Below are 12,676 nucleotides of genomic sequence, written 5' to 3' on the forward strand. Positions count from 1 at the left end.
TTTCCACAAAAAAATTCTGAAATATTTCCAATGAGTAGAGAATGCCAGGAAAACTGTAAAAATAGGAGTACAGAAAAATAAGTGCAAATCCAATTTCTAAATCATGGTAAATATCCTGATTCCTGGAGAATTAACGAACCGAAAGGCTGGGAAAACCTAAGAACAACTGTGCTCAGTGTTGCCATTGGAGACATCTGGGCAGAGGCAAGACAGAAGAAAGTGACAGCATGCCTAGCATGCTAGAGGCATGGCAAAGGGTCCTGTAGCAATCAGGAGATGAGATCAGAAAAAAACAATAAGAGCCTGTTGGACCTTATAGCAAAATCTGGGGTTTTCCAAGAGGGAGGTGGGGAATCCATACAGGGTGCTGAGCAAGGGAGCAAGGCTTTATGTTTGAATGGAATCACCCTGATGACATGTGGGAATGAGTGCTGGAGGCCGGTGTATTACAGAACACAGGTGGATTAGTGAGACTAATGGGGAGCTTGCTAGGTTAGAGAAAATGTTGGAACCAAGTAAGTGGTGTGTGAGGGGAAAAAAAAAAGGAATCAAGAATATGCCAAAGAATTTGTAGCTTAGAAAATGGCCCTGCTAGTTACTAACATGGATAAACTGACAGGTACATCCATCAGTGGGCTTTGAGAAGATCAGGGGGGGATGGGAGAAGGGAGGGTTTCTACGTGATTGGGATATCCTTGGGATAATTCATATGGAGATGGTGAGCATGTAAGTAGATGTTCAAATCTTGGAGTTAAGGAGAAAGGTCTGGGCTAGAGACTTAAATGAAGAGTCTGTTTGGCATACACATGGCACGAACACCATCAGATTGAATGGGATTGCCAAAGAGTGAAGAGAATAAGGAGATGAAGACTGAGTGTTGGGGTCACCAATGCTCCCGGACTGGGGAGGGCATCAATGAAATAGAAATGACAAAAAGAATTAGGCATCCTCTAGCACGTCCATTCACTCCCAGGAAGTCCGCTCCCTTACACTGTCCTGCCTAACATCCCCACATTTCCAGGACATTACCCTTGACTCCCAGCTATGGGGGTGGGCTGGGTGGCGGGTGTGTGTGTGTTTAAATGGCCATCTGCTTCCATTACCAGAGCTGAGGGTGGTGTCACTTCTTGCTTGGACTACCTAGTTGGTTTTTCCCTCTCCATGCTTGCCCTCATAACCTGTTCCCCAGTATATCACAGATAACTTTCTGAATTGACAATCTGATGATGTCACTTTGCTGAGGAAGTAAGAGGTCAACTCCTTAGTTTAAAAACCACACATGACTGAGCTTCTACCCAACAGTCCAGCAGTGCCTTTTTCTATTGCCCCACAGGAAATCTAGGTTGTAGTCATTGAACTCCCTCTGAGCTACCGAAGTAAGCCATGTGGTCCCCAACCCAGAAGCGCAGCATGTATGAACCCTCTTTATGGTATATTCTTGTCCTCACTTTCCCTGGAAAATGCATCCTTGCTCTTCAAGTCCATTTTAGGTAGCATTTCTTCTGAAAAGCTTTCTCTGATGTCTCTGTCACTCTCTGGCAAGATCAGGAACTGTCCTATGAGCTTACACATTTCCTTTCTAGTTTCAATCACGTAGTGTTGTCATTCACTTATCTTGGTCTCCCACTAGACTTTGAGAGAAGCAGGTACCATGGATTGGTCAACCTGCTAAAGGACAAAAACAAGAACCAAAGTTTGAGGTAATATTTACCTTCACGCACAATGACTGTTCTCACTGAATGCCTATACAGTCAGTGGGCAAAGCTTGGGAAGTAAATGGTTACATCATTATGACCTCTGTAGAAAATTCTTTGTAATGCTTATATAATTCATCACTTCCATAGACTTCTATTAGAAGGAATGCAAGCCTTTGGTTATTTTTGTTTCAAAACTATATTACTGTAATCTGTGAGGAATAACTTCAGGGCAAAGAAAACACTGAAACAGATATTTTGCTCTTTTTGCAATATAGCCAAAACAGTCTAAAGATGTTAAACACAATAAACCAGACACAATGATCACCCAGCTCTGAAAATTAAAACCCATTTAGAAATTGTGAGGGAGTCTTTTAAAATTAATTATGTTATTTGATAATCTTTACATTGTTGATCAGGCCACAAAGGGTCAAGGACTACAGGAGAGTGGATAAAACCATTGTTTCCACATTCTCTCTCTGTGTGTTTCTTTCTCTCTCTCTGTCTCTCTTTTTTCTGTACCTGGGGTAAGGAGGGAGATAAAGGGAGAAGCCCCACCCAGCATTCCACCCATCCCGGGTCCCCAACATGGGCATGCTCCGAGAGTACTGCTTCGGTGGTTTTGACAGTTCAACAGTTCTGAATTGCTGCCAAATTGTGAGGGAATCTTGATCCTGAATAACAGTCTAGCTATTCATTTAGAACCTTTAATAACATTTAGAAAGTAATTAGTCAATGTATGACCTAGATTCAAGGGCTGTCACGTTTCACTGTCATTGATGAAAATGTCTGGGGTGTTATCTGTACTTTTCTGGTGATTTAAAAAACAACTTTTTGTTGTTGTCAAGCTCTTTGAAAGCCAGCAGAATGTTTAAAATCACAAGCCCTGATGTACAGATTTCAATGAACAATCCAAGAATGTGTTAGTGAGGCCAAAATAAAACATAGCAGTCTCTTGACAGGCGAGTTTTTTTGAAAAGTCTAAAATGCATATTCATTTCTGTAAGAAGGAAGTTTTTTTTTTCCTGCCCAACGTCTCCACTTTGCTTGCTTCTTGATTTGTACCATTTTGTTTGTTAAACAACAACAACAAAAAATCATAATAACTAAGGTAATAGTTTGAGCCCAAAGGTTCACTGAGTCCTAAATCATTCCACCTGTTTGCATCTCTGCCTACACCTGGCAGTGGTCAGGCTCACTCTGGACAGTGTAACTAATGGCTGGAGCAAATGGCACTGCCTGCATATGAAGCTGACCGGTGAGAGCTGCTCACATAAGACTCTAAAGGAACCAAAGAGGAAATGAAGGCAGTCCTTTTTAGTGCTTTCTTCAAGTCTGTGGATACTACTTGAGTTGGTGCTTAAAATATGAAAATGTCAATTCCTACATCTGCATTAGCACAAACATTCTACAGTCAAGGCCCAAAGTACTGGCTTCAGATAGCAAATGCAGGAGAAGTTAACAGGTGTCCGCAGTAGATACCATCCCTGTGTAGAATGGTGACAGACATGGTTTTAGGACCACAACCTTTGGGTCCAGCAACAAATTATTCATTGTAGTGAACTGAAAGGCTAGAAAACTTTACACTCGAAGATGAGATTAAAACAGTAATAACTTGCCTCACTTTTCTTTTAATGCTGTTATTTTCTCGGAGAATATGGGATTTCATTTAGAGTGTTTGAAAGTAGCTGAAATGCTACCAATACTCAGATCAAAAGCTCAGCTTCTGCTATGTATTCGGGCCGTTCTTACTGGCAACTTATGGCAGGGTCTAGTTTGAGAGAGAGGGCTTCTTCTCCCAGAATCAAACCACATGCAGTAAAAGATGGAAGAAGGCTGGATTTTGTTTATCATGTAGCATAGCACTGTGAGTATCCCTGTATTCCCCTCTTGTGATCTGTTTCTTTCCTACTTAGAAGGAAGGGAGCCTGGCTTCTTCTGGGACATGTTCTTTATGAGCTATAGAGCAACAACCCATGACTCCAACAGATTCACCAAGCCTTCCCCTCTGCTGACTGCACCTGGTATAATACCCCATCAACATAACTCTAGGTTTTCTCCTTTCTTATCTACCAGTATGTTTTTTATCTGGGGCATAAGAAACATCACCCAAAATATTTCTTAAATTGAATTATAGCTTTCTAATGTACAATTACAAGTATTGAAGCATTTATTCAATTATCAAGTTGGGAAATCTTTTAATGTATGTAAGGGATTATTACTGACCATCTGATCAACCCCTGGGGAAAAATTAGGTATATCTAAACCACATAAATACAGTGCTATCTAGAATTAAATGTCAAAACAAGCTTTAATGATGATGTATGCTTTCACTAAACCTTCAGGTTCACCTAGGACAATCTCTATTTCAAGAGCATAATGACACAATTTTTCTTTTTCTTGCCTCATGTCCACAAGATATGAGAAATAGCCAAATTCTGTTAGCCTACATGTCACACTAAAGCAACACTTATTTTAAAAATCATGAATGTTTTTCTGAGGATAAAATGTGCTGGTCCACCAGAAATCTACAACACATTATCAAAGAAAACTTTCCACACCTTTGTTACCATTTTATACCTTCTAAATGTTACTTCCTTTTAGAACCGAGAACGTGCTATTTCCAAAGCAGCCAGGACTCCAATCCTGCGCGTTTCAATTGCATGTAAAGCTATGTTTTTGTGTGGATCCCATATGGGAAGTCTAGTTACCAGAAAACACACATTCACAAACAGGAAATCTAACTACAGTAAGAAGGGTTTTTTTTCCCCCCACACAATGGAGTTCAAAGATGTGTCATCCATGTAATTTAGAGCAAAATCCAACACCACTATTATTGTTGGGTAACCCCTGCTCCCCCTATATTAAGACAACAAATGATTATAGCATTACATTTTCTAGCCTGTTTGAACTTGCTTCTCTTACTTATAGATACAAGTGACCTGCCCTTTTCTGTGCAGAGCTTTCAATCAGTAAGTGTGCCAAGGTGCGAAGAAGGATGATAGGAATTGTCAAAGAGAGGAAAAAAAATCAATTTTCAGAAAGCATATGGTAACAAGTGAATATTTAATCAAATTAGCCTAGAAATTCCTTCCTATTTTCAGCACTCTGTTCAAGGCAGTTGCTTCACGGTACAAAATGAATTTCAATAAATGTCATATATTTAGTTAGATGGTTTGTTTTAAAAATTTGTCGAACCAGGTCACTAGCTCAGAATAGATTTCTTTCCAAGACATGACAGATGGATATTGATATTGAAAAGAAAGATTGACATTAACTAGAAGGTTCTGAGCAGAAGAAAAAGGCATTCATTTAATACTCAATAAAATATCTACTGAAGGCCTACTGTGTGCTGATTTAAAATGATGGACATTTGGAATGTATTTCACAACAGCAAAACGAATTGTGTCAAAATCATTTCCTTGATGTTAGAAAGGACTGCAAGTGAGTCCCATTGGTACACAAGGTCTTTAAATGAACTTAGATTTTTTTCACATTATATCAGAAAATGCACTCAAACATCCATTCCATCACAGTTCCAGGATTTAAGACCTCAATGGGACTTCTGGAGATGCTGTTTACTGACCCTTAGCAAAACTAACTTCCTATTTTTCTGGAACTAAAAGGGTTTTACATAATGTCAAAGATTTCTTAGACATCAAAGAACTCAGAGTGACATACAGTGTATGTGTAATGGTTTAAGATTTACTGAATCAAAAACACATGGATTAAATTTCCCTTCAAAGACTCTTGGGTTAAAACATAAGAGAGAAAAATGCTGATCTGATCACCCTCTGGTTCCAAGCAGAGTCAGTTTTTTTTTAAAGCTTGTTAGAGTCATCTCATAGTCCCAAAATTTGGCTGGGTGTTCCTTTCCCAAAGGGAGCAACCTACCTTTACAAACCAAATCACTCCATCTCTCTCTCTCTCCGACTTGGGAGGCCAATGCTATTGCACAGGTCTCCATCTTTGAATACTGTCTTGATATCGTTCAGAGTATGACAAATGAGAACTCTTATATGGTTTTACTGAACATTTGGAGTAATTTCTAATCCACCAAGTTACTTACTCTTTTTTTTTTTTAAGCACAAAGCATCAAAATTTGGACCTGAGATTCAGAAATACAGCACAGAGTACAAGGCCATTTCAACAGGAAAATGCCACGGAACTTAATATGTGCATGGTTTCAGGTATATGACCATATTGGCATTTAAAATAGTACGAAGAAATACAGTACATAATCTTCCTTTTCAACACAATGGCCTTCCAGGAGGTTGCTGGCCTGGGCATCTCACTGAGTTTTTCCGAGTAAAGCAAACAAGTTAGTGCACAACCTGGGAGCTTTTATTCCTTTGGAAAAACAGATTGCAACAGCGATCTGATTGCTTTTGAAAGGCACTTGAAACCAACAAGGCAGTGTGTCTTTTGAATTTCAGTGGCAGGGGAATAGCAATAGGTGAAGTTGGGGTAGACTAAACTTAAGGCAGATCCAAAAGAAAAGAGAGCCAGAATTCCACAGGAAGAGTATGTACTGAATGACAGAACTTGGAAATTTATGCAAGAAGTTACGATCAATTCAGGTTTCAGAGAATGATTGCTTCAGCTAAGAATGAAAAAACTATTGTTTCATATAGAAATATACACAGCTCTACCCAAAACAGATGAATAAATGAGTTTCGAGAAAGCAGCATGTGCCTGCCAGTGGGCAATGAAATGGATGACATTTTTTTTCTTTCTTAAATCGTTAATTTTCCAGAGGAATAGCTGAGAATTCCTGGAAGCGAAGTAATTTGTGGAGGCAGGTGTTCCTGAGGCTCTGTTCATGCTGCTGACTGTCAGGGGAGAAGCGCAATTGGAACCACCAAGAGCCAACCTGGCTCAGAAACATCCTGTCTCTGTGTAGTGTTTTGAAGACACACAGTCAACATTGTAAAAGGCAGAGATTTCTAGATTCTCTTGAGACTGAACGACAGCCACCACACGAGTTCCTACCATGCACTGGGCCCCAAGGCAACACTGATGATGCCAGATGCTTCTCTTGGGTAGGACTTTTTCCAAGCAATTTGTGAAGTTCTAAGTGAAGCGGTTAGCTTCACTCAAGTTACTTGTTTGCAAATCCTCCCAAAGGACATTGATAGGGCACAGCAGAGAAGGAAGAAAATTGAGTAGAATGGCTTAACAGTGGAGAGGGAAAAGGAGATGGAAGGAACAAACTGCACAGCAGACAGAGGCTGCACACCTACAGGGGTCATCCCCTGTGAGTCTCCCATTGACTACACAGGGGCTGGGCCACAAAGACCACTGGAGCACAGTATGGAAATCAAGAAAAGGTGTGAATGCAGCAACATCTCTGAGAGAGGCTGAGGCCGAAGGTGAAACCAGGCACACGTGAGCAAATACAATGGATTCTCATCCATGCCCCCAGAAAACAAGTGGTGTGGCCACTTTTGCATGTTCGTCTTTGAACTGTAGCTAGGCTAAGGCAGGCACTATGCAGGTACTTCCCTAAAACCTAAGGGCTGTGATGACAGCTGTGTGAACTGCACCCTGAACAATTCTAGAAAAATATGGAGTGGCAACGGTACCCCCAAGGAGTGCTCCCGAGAGACATACGGCTTACTCCCCTCCTATCCTGGTCCTAGCCCAGAGGTCAACTTTGAAGGGAACCCTTCTGTGTTCTCATACTGACTGTTCCAAGCACTCCCCCTGCCCCAGTTATCCTTCCCAGTCCTTGCTCCTCTTTACCACTGTTCTTCTTCGCAACTCTTATTATTCCCCAACATACATACAACACATTTTATTTACGTTGTTTCCTCATAGCTTGCCTTCTTCAGCAGAACCAAGCCTCGTAAAGTCAGGTAAAGCCAGAGATCCTTGTCTGACTTATCTGTTCAATTTCCACTGCCATGTCAGAGTTGAGGTCCATGCCTGGTAGGTGCTGAACAAACTATCCTGAATGAATGACTGAATCCTCAATCACATTCCTGGAGAACGGGAACAGGCCTTCCATGAGAACCTGTGATTTTCTAACCACATGTCATAATTGCTATCCTTTATTGTAGTCTGAGAAATACATTTTGAATTTCTTTCACTCACTATATAAATTACATGGCCCACAGGTCTTATATAACTTCTTTGAGACCAAAACTACATGCTTTGATTTTGTTTATCTGACACATGTTGGTATGAATCTATATTTATGGCGTACAGCATAAAAACTTGATACGTATATACAGTGTATGGTCAAATCAAGGTAATTATCACTTTCAGCTCTTCAAATATTTATTATTTCTATGTGTTGGAAACCTCTGGAGTCTTCTTTAGTTAATCTAAAATATATCACAGCCTGCTGCACACTACATTTAACCTACTGTTCTACAGAACACTAGAATGAATTTCTCCTGGCTACATAATCTATTACACAAATCAAAAAAATCAACAGGAGTAAGCTGCATAAGGATACTTGCCCAAATTTACAAAATTATAGAAAGAATGAACGCATACCTGCGTATGTGACTACAAAGTAAACTGTCTTTTATTTCACTTTGTCCATGCCTCTTGTTACACACGCCACACATGTGACTTTTCTCTCAATTACATTTTACAGCTTATAAAAACACTTGCTTCATTTTGCCCCTTGAAGAGGAAAGTATTCCGATTTTACTAGATGTTTTTATTGAAACAAAACCCAAGGGGGCTATACTACCCTGTTTAACACAGCTGAAGTGATATCTGAGAATGAGATTTGTGATAGCAGGCCAGATTACAAAATTACTCACAGGTCTTAATCTGATAGCAGGAGCAGAATGGCCTGTGCATATGAATCAAGTTTTTCTTGGAATGTAGTACTAGAGAGAGGAGAGAAGAGAGAAGAGAGAGAGAAAGAGAACTCCTAGGACTAGAACTGCTACCTTCATTTTTTTATGACAAACTGAGGATCCTTACCTCTGCCTAGGTGGAAAATGCCTCTCACAGTTGTTACATTTCGCTGACACTGGGCAGACAGGTGTGGTGCTGGAAAGAAGGCTGGGGAGCCAGGTTCAAGATCAGTTCCCAGTCTATAACATGGGAATACTAAGCTATTTCTGCCAGCCTCTTATGACTGTTGTAGGGTCAGAAAAAGAAGTATTTGGAAAATGTTAAGGGTCTTAAGTTACACTCTTTTGATTTCAAATAAAAATCCCATGATTTATTAGCCAAGGAGGGTATTTATAAACTTGTCTTTCTTGTATGATGTCTTCTGAGTAGTTACAAATTTGGTTTCATTTCATATGTGTGATAACTGTCCATACATCGAGTCTGTAAACTCTTCAAGGACAAAGTTCACTATGATCTGCTATCACCTGGTACTCATGCAATTCAATGCTGAGTTCTTAGTTATTCTGGCGAAGCAGGTGTGGGTTGGGCAGCAAGTTAGGTGTCACCAGGAACACGGATCAAAGTTAACCTGAGCTGCTATGAGTCACTGTGCCCACCACAGAAGTGCCCTGATTCTGCACTGAGCAACTCAGCCCTGAGGGCTGTGTGTCACATGCGCCCATTTTAACCTATGCCTACCAGGAAAAGGTGAGTGATTCCCCAGCCCTTGAGCTTCTGCACGTATTTTCTTCCCTTCAGGCAGCACAGTTGTGAAATTGCATCTCACACACACACACACACACACAGCTTATCAAGAAAAATCTTAGGGAAGGAAAAAAGAATGAATGGCTCTGGGGAGAATCAGTAAGCCTAATGACAGTGGAGAAGTAATGGGAGAATGGGGGAACTGGTCTGGAAAAACCAGGGCACAGAAGGGGTTGGGAGGGAGCACAGAAGCTGGGATATGTATGTGTAACGAGCTATGCTCCACCAGTTACCCCTCTTAACACCTGGGTGCAGGCTCCTAGACAAAGCAAATGTCCTGAGAAGCACTTAGTCCTTTAGAGTGTTTGTCTCTCTCCCTTTGAAAGCTACATTTGAAAGAAAACTTATTTGAGAGAATTATGGAGGTCTGCAAGAGCCACGTTAAGACTAATTCTATTTTGAACTATTTAGCAATAGCTAAGGACACTGATTTTGGAAACCTGTTTCTTACTCTAGACTTCATGAAAAGAAATCTTGTTTAAATGCTCAAGATTAATGTGGGACATATGTTCAAAAACATGTAAAAGGAATTTATAAATGATGGGGTACTTCTGTTATTCAGTAAAGTGCCATTTATCTTATTGTGTAGGCTTAGAAGTGGTGAAAACAGTAGTTACAAGTTTTCTTCTTCACTGGGTCTGGTTAACCTGGCACATTTTCATCATTCACATGAACCTTAAGCACTAACTCAGAAAACACATATTGTGCATCTAATGTAACCCCCACTGAGATGTATCAGGAACAAAGCAATCTTTGAAAAAGCAGTCTTTGACAGAGCATCCTCTTTATGTCATAAGTCCCATCACGTTAAAAGCAAATTTTATTTAAGTAATGCAGGCTTATGCACAGTTGAGTACTGAATGGAATTTTCTAAACACCACTATATTTTACAAGCAATCAGACACATTTTCGGTACCACAAAAATTTCTGATGATGTCAATTTCACTCGTGTGTTATTCAGCAGGTCAAAAGAATGCACAATGAATCCAACACAGACTTGCAAAGGTTGGAAGAATTCCTTACTTCTGTTCCATTACGGAGGCTGATGTGTTCAAAACAAAACAAAAGCCCCGAATGCCTACAGCTAAGAAGGAAAGCTATATACCTGTAAATAATCCAGGCACCACTTAACACTGCTTGCATAAAAGCCCATTTATGTCCCAGTAGCACAGAAAAACATGATGTACCTCATTTCCAGATCATCCTCATGCAGAAATAAATTCATTAGTCAGCTATAATAGTCTTGCTGCAAAGGCAAATAATGCTCTTCTGAATCGATTTGCATGGCAATGTGCATGTGTCTGGCTGCTGGAAGTGCCAGAGGAAACCTCCACCCAGTGCTACCAACTGTGACCAATCCTGAAGTTCAGCAGAGGGCCCAGAAGGTCTGTCTTCTTTGCCCTGTCAGTTTTTACAATCCTCTCAAACTCATCGACTAGCTTCACCTGGCAATTACAGTATCGTGACTGTTCTGCCTAAGAGAGCTGGCAATATTTCATTTCGTTCGAGGGCTTCTTTGAGCACAGAAGTGTGATAAGGTAAAATACACTGGGCAGCTACTCAGGCGTGAGCCACTGCAAACTCTACCAACTGCCAAATTAGCAAACGCCTCTTTTAAAACACAATAGATGAAATCGCTCCTGGGAGTGAATTCCACCCAGTCAAGAGTCAGGAAAATTCTTGCACCAGTGCTTCCATGATTGGGTCAGCATTGGCACTAGCCAGGCTGCTGACCTCGGGCTAGTTATAATCTATTTCACCTATTAAGACAGATGTCCCCCGCCAGAGTCCCAGTGAAAAGACGACGGACGCCAAAAATGATGGATTGCCAGCCCCGTGTTTGTTAACATTGAAGAATTCACCAATTTCCACAGATACCTGCCCCGGGGAAGATCCATCCTCCCACTCCATACACACACACACACACACCCCATATACATATAACACCATACCGATATAGGCTTGGGGACAAGGAAACAGTTTGCTTCAAACCCTGCCGCCTGCATCACCCGGGCACAGGGTGACCGGATCCCTCTGGGAAGGGCTGCGTCAGATCCTAGCCTTGAAACTCCGAGCCCTCCCAGCCCTCGGAGCCCGGCAGCACGCCCGGCCCGGGCGCCCCTCTGCCCCCGACCCGCACATACCGGTGACGGAAGGGAGTCATCCCCTCCCAAAACCACAGACCCAAGTCCATTCCCACCTCCCCGTGGGCCACTCCCTTCAGTTTCTAACCGCCCCGTAACTCTCGCCCATCTCCGTGGGCTGACTTGCCCACTGGAATGACAGTGTTAAGGGGAACAAAGAAAGCAGAGGCGCTGGCACCAAGGGTGGGGTGCGGATGTTCGGGGCGGTTCTAGTTTTTACCTTGCGCTGCTCAGGAACTGGTCGAGGAGAAGTCGGCGGCGCGGGGAGCACCCGCGCGCTCCGCGCCTCCCCTCCTGCCCCGCAGCAAGTCAGCTGTCGCCCCGCATCTGGCTCGCGCCGTCCGTCCCGCTCCACATCTGGTCACAAAAGCGCTCCGGGCGCAGCGGGCGGCGACGGGCCTCCGGGTCACCTGCGGCCGGGGCCGAGCCCGGCCAAGTCCAGCGCCCCGCCCGCAGCCGCTCCCTCCGCCCCTTCCCACCGCGCGCGCTGCCCCGGCCGTGACTCAGCCCGCCACCGGCGCGCGCTCCGGGCGCGTCCGCCGGCCCTCGGGCGCTCGCCCGGCCGCCCGCCCTCCGCACGTGTCCGTCCGTCCGTCTCGCCCGCGGCGCGTCGGCCCTGGACCCTGAGGTGGGGACTGCTACCACCCAGAGGGGGAAATCGGTCCCCGCCCTTCCTGCCGCCCGCCCGCGCGCCGCGCCTCGCCCCGCGCGCGGGGGTCGCGTTTCCTCCCGCCCCGCCCCCGCCCACGGCAAGGTGAAACTTTCTAGGTGGCGAAGTTTCCTCAGCCACGGCTGCGCGCTCGCTCTCCCCCTCGCCGGCTCCGGCGCTCTGAACTTTGGCGAGCGGCTGAGGAGCGGCCGAGCAGCGGCTGAGGAGCTTCTGAGGAGCGGCTGAGGAGCCGCCGAGGCTGAGGAGCGGCTGAGGAGCGGCCGGGGCTGAGGAGCCGCCGGGGCTGAGGAGCCGCCGGGGCTGAGGAGCGGCCGAGCAGCGGCCCCGAGTCTCCCCCTCCTGGCGCTCGGGCGCCGGGGAGCGCTCGACGCCCTCACATCCACGGGCGCGTCAGCGTGCGCCGCGGACCCCGGCCGAGCGAGCTGGGGACCCCGCGGGAACAAGGCGTTCCTTGTCAGCCACGGCGGTGGGAGCGGGTGGACTCGTGCTCCCCGTGATTTTGTGACGCAGCATTAGCCTCTCCTATAATAACTCGAATGTCTGCG

At 44.1% G+C, this 12,676-nt stretch overlaps 1 protein-coding gene across 1 annotated transcript in view; it reads right to left on the bottom strand.

Annotated features, from left to right (window-relative positions):
* The window catches only part of MET (MET proto-oncogene, receptor tyrosine kinase), a 101,237-nt gene extending 89,262 nt beyond the window's left edge, over positions 1-11,975 (bottom strand). Inside the window, exon 1 of the mRNA XM_041002260.1 lies at positions 11,682-11,975. The gene's annotated coding sequence lies outside the window, so the exon portion shown is untranslated. The remainder of the gene's footprint in view (positions 1-11,681) is intronic.
* Positions 11,976-12,676: the final 701 nt, after the last annotated feature.

The sequence above is a fragment of the Ochotona curzoniae genome, unplaced genomic scaffold (assembly GCF_017591425.1).
Source record: "Ochotona curzoniae isolate NIBS_2020 unplaced genomic scaffold, NIBS_Ocur_1.0 scaffold_2476, whole genome shotgun sequence".
NCBI lineage: Eukaryota > Metazoa > Chordata > Mammalia > Lagomorpha > Ochotonidae > Ochotona > Ochotona curzoniae.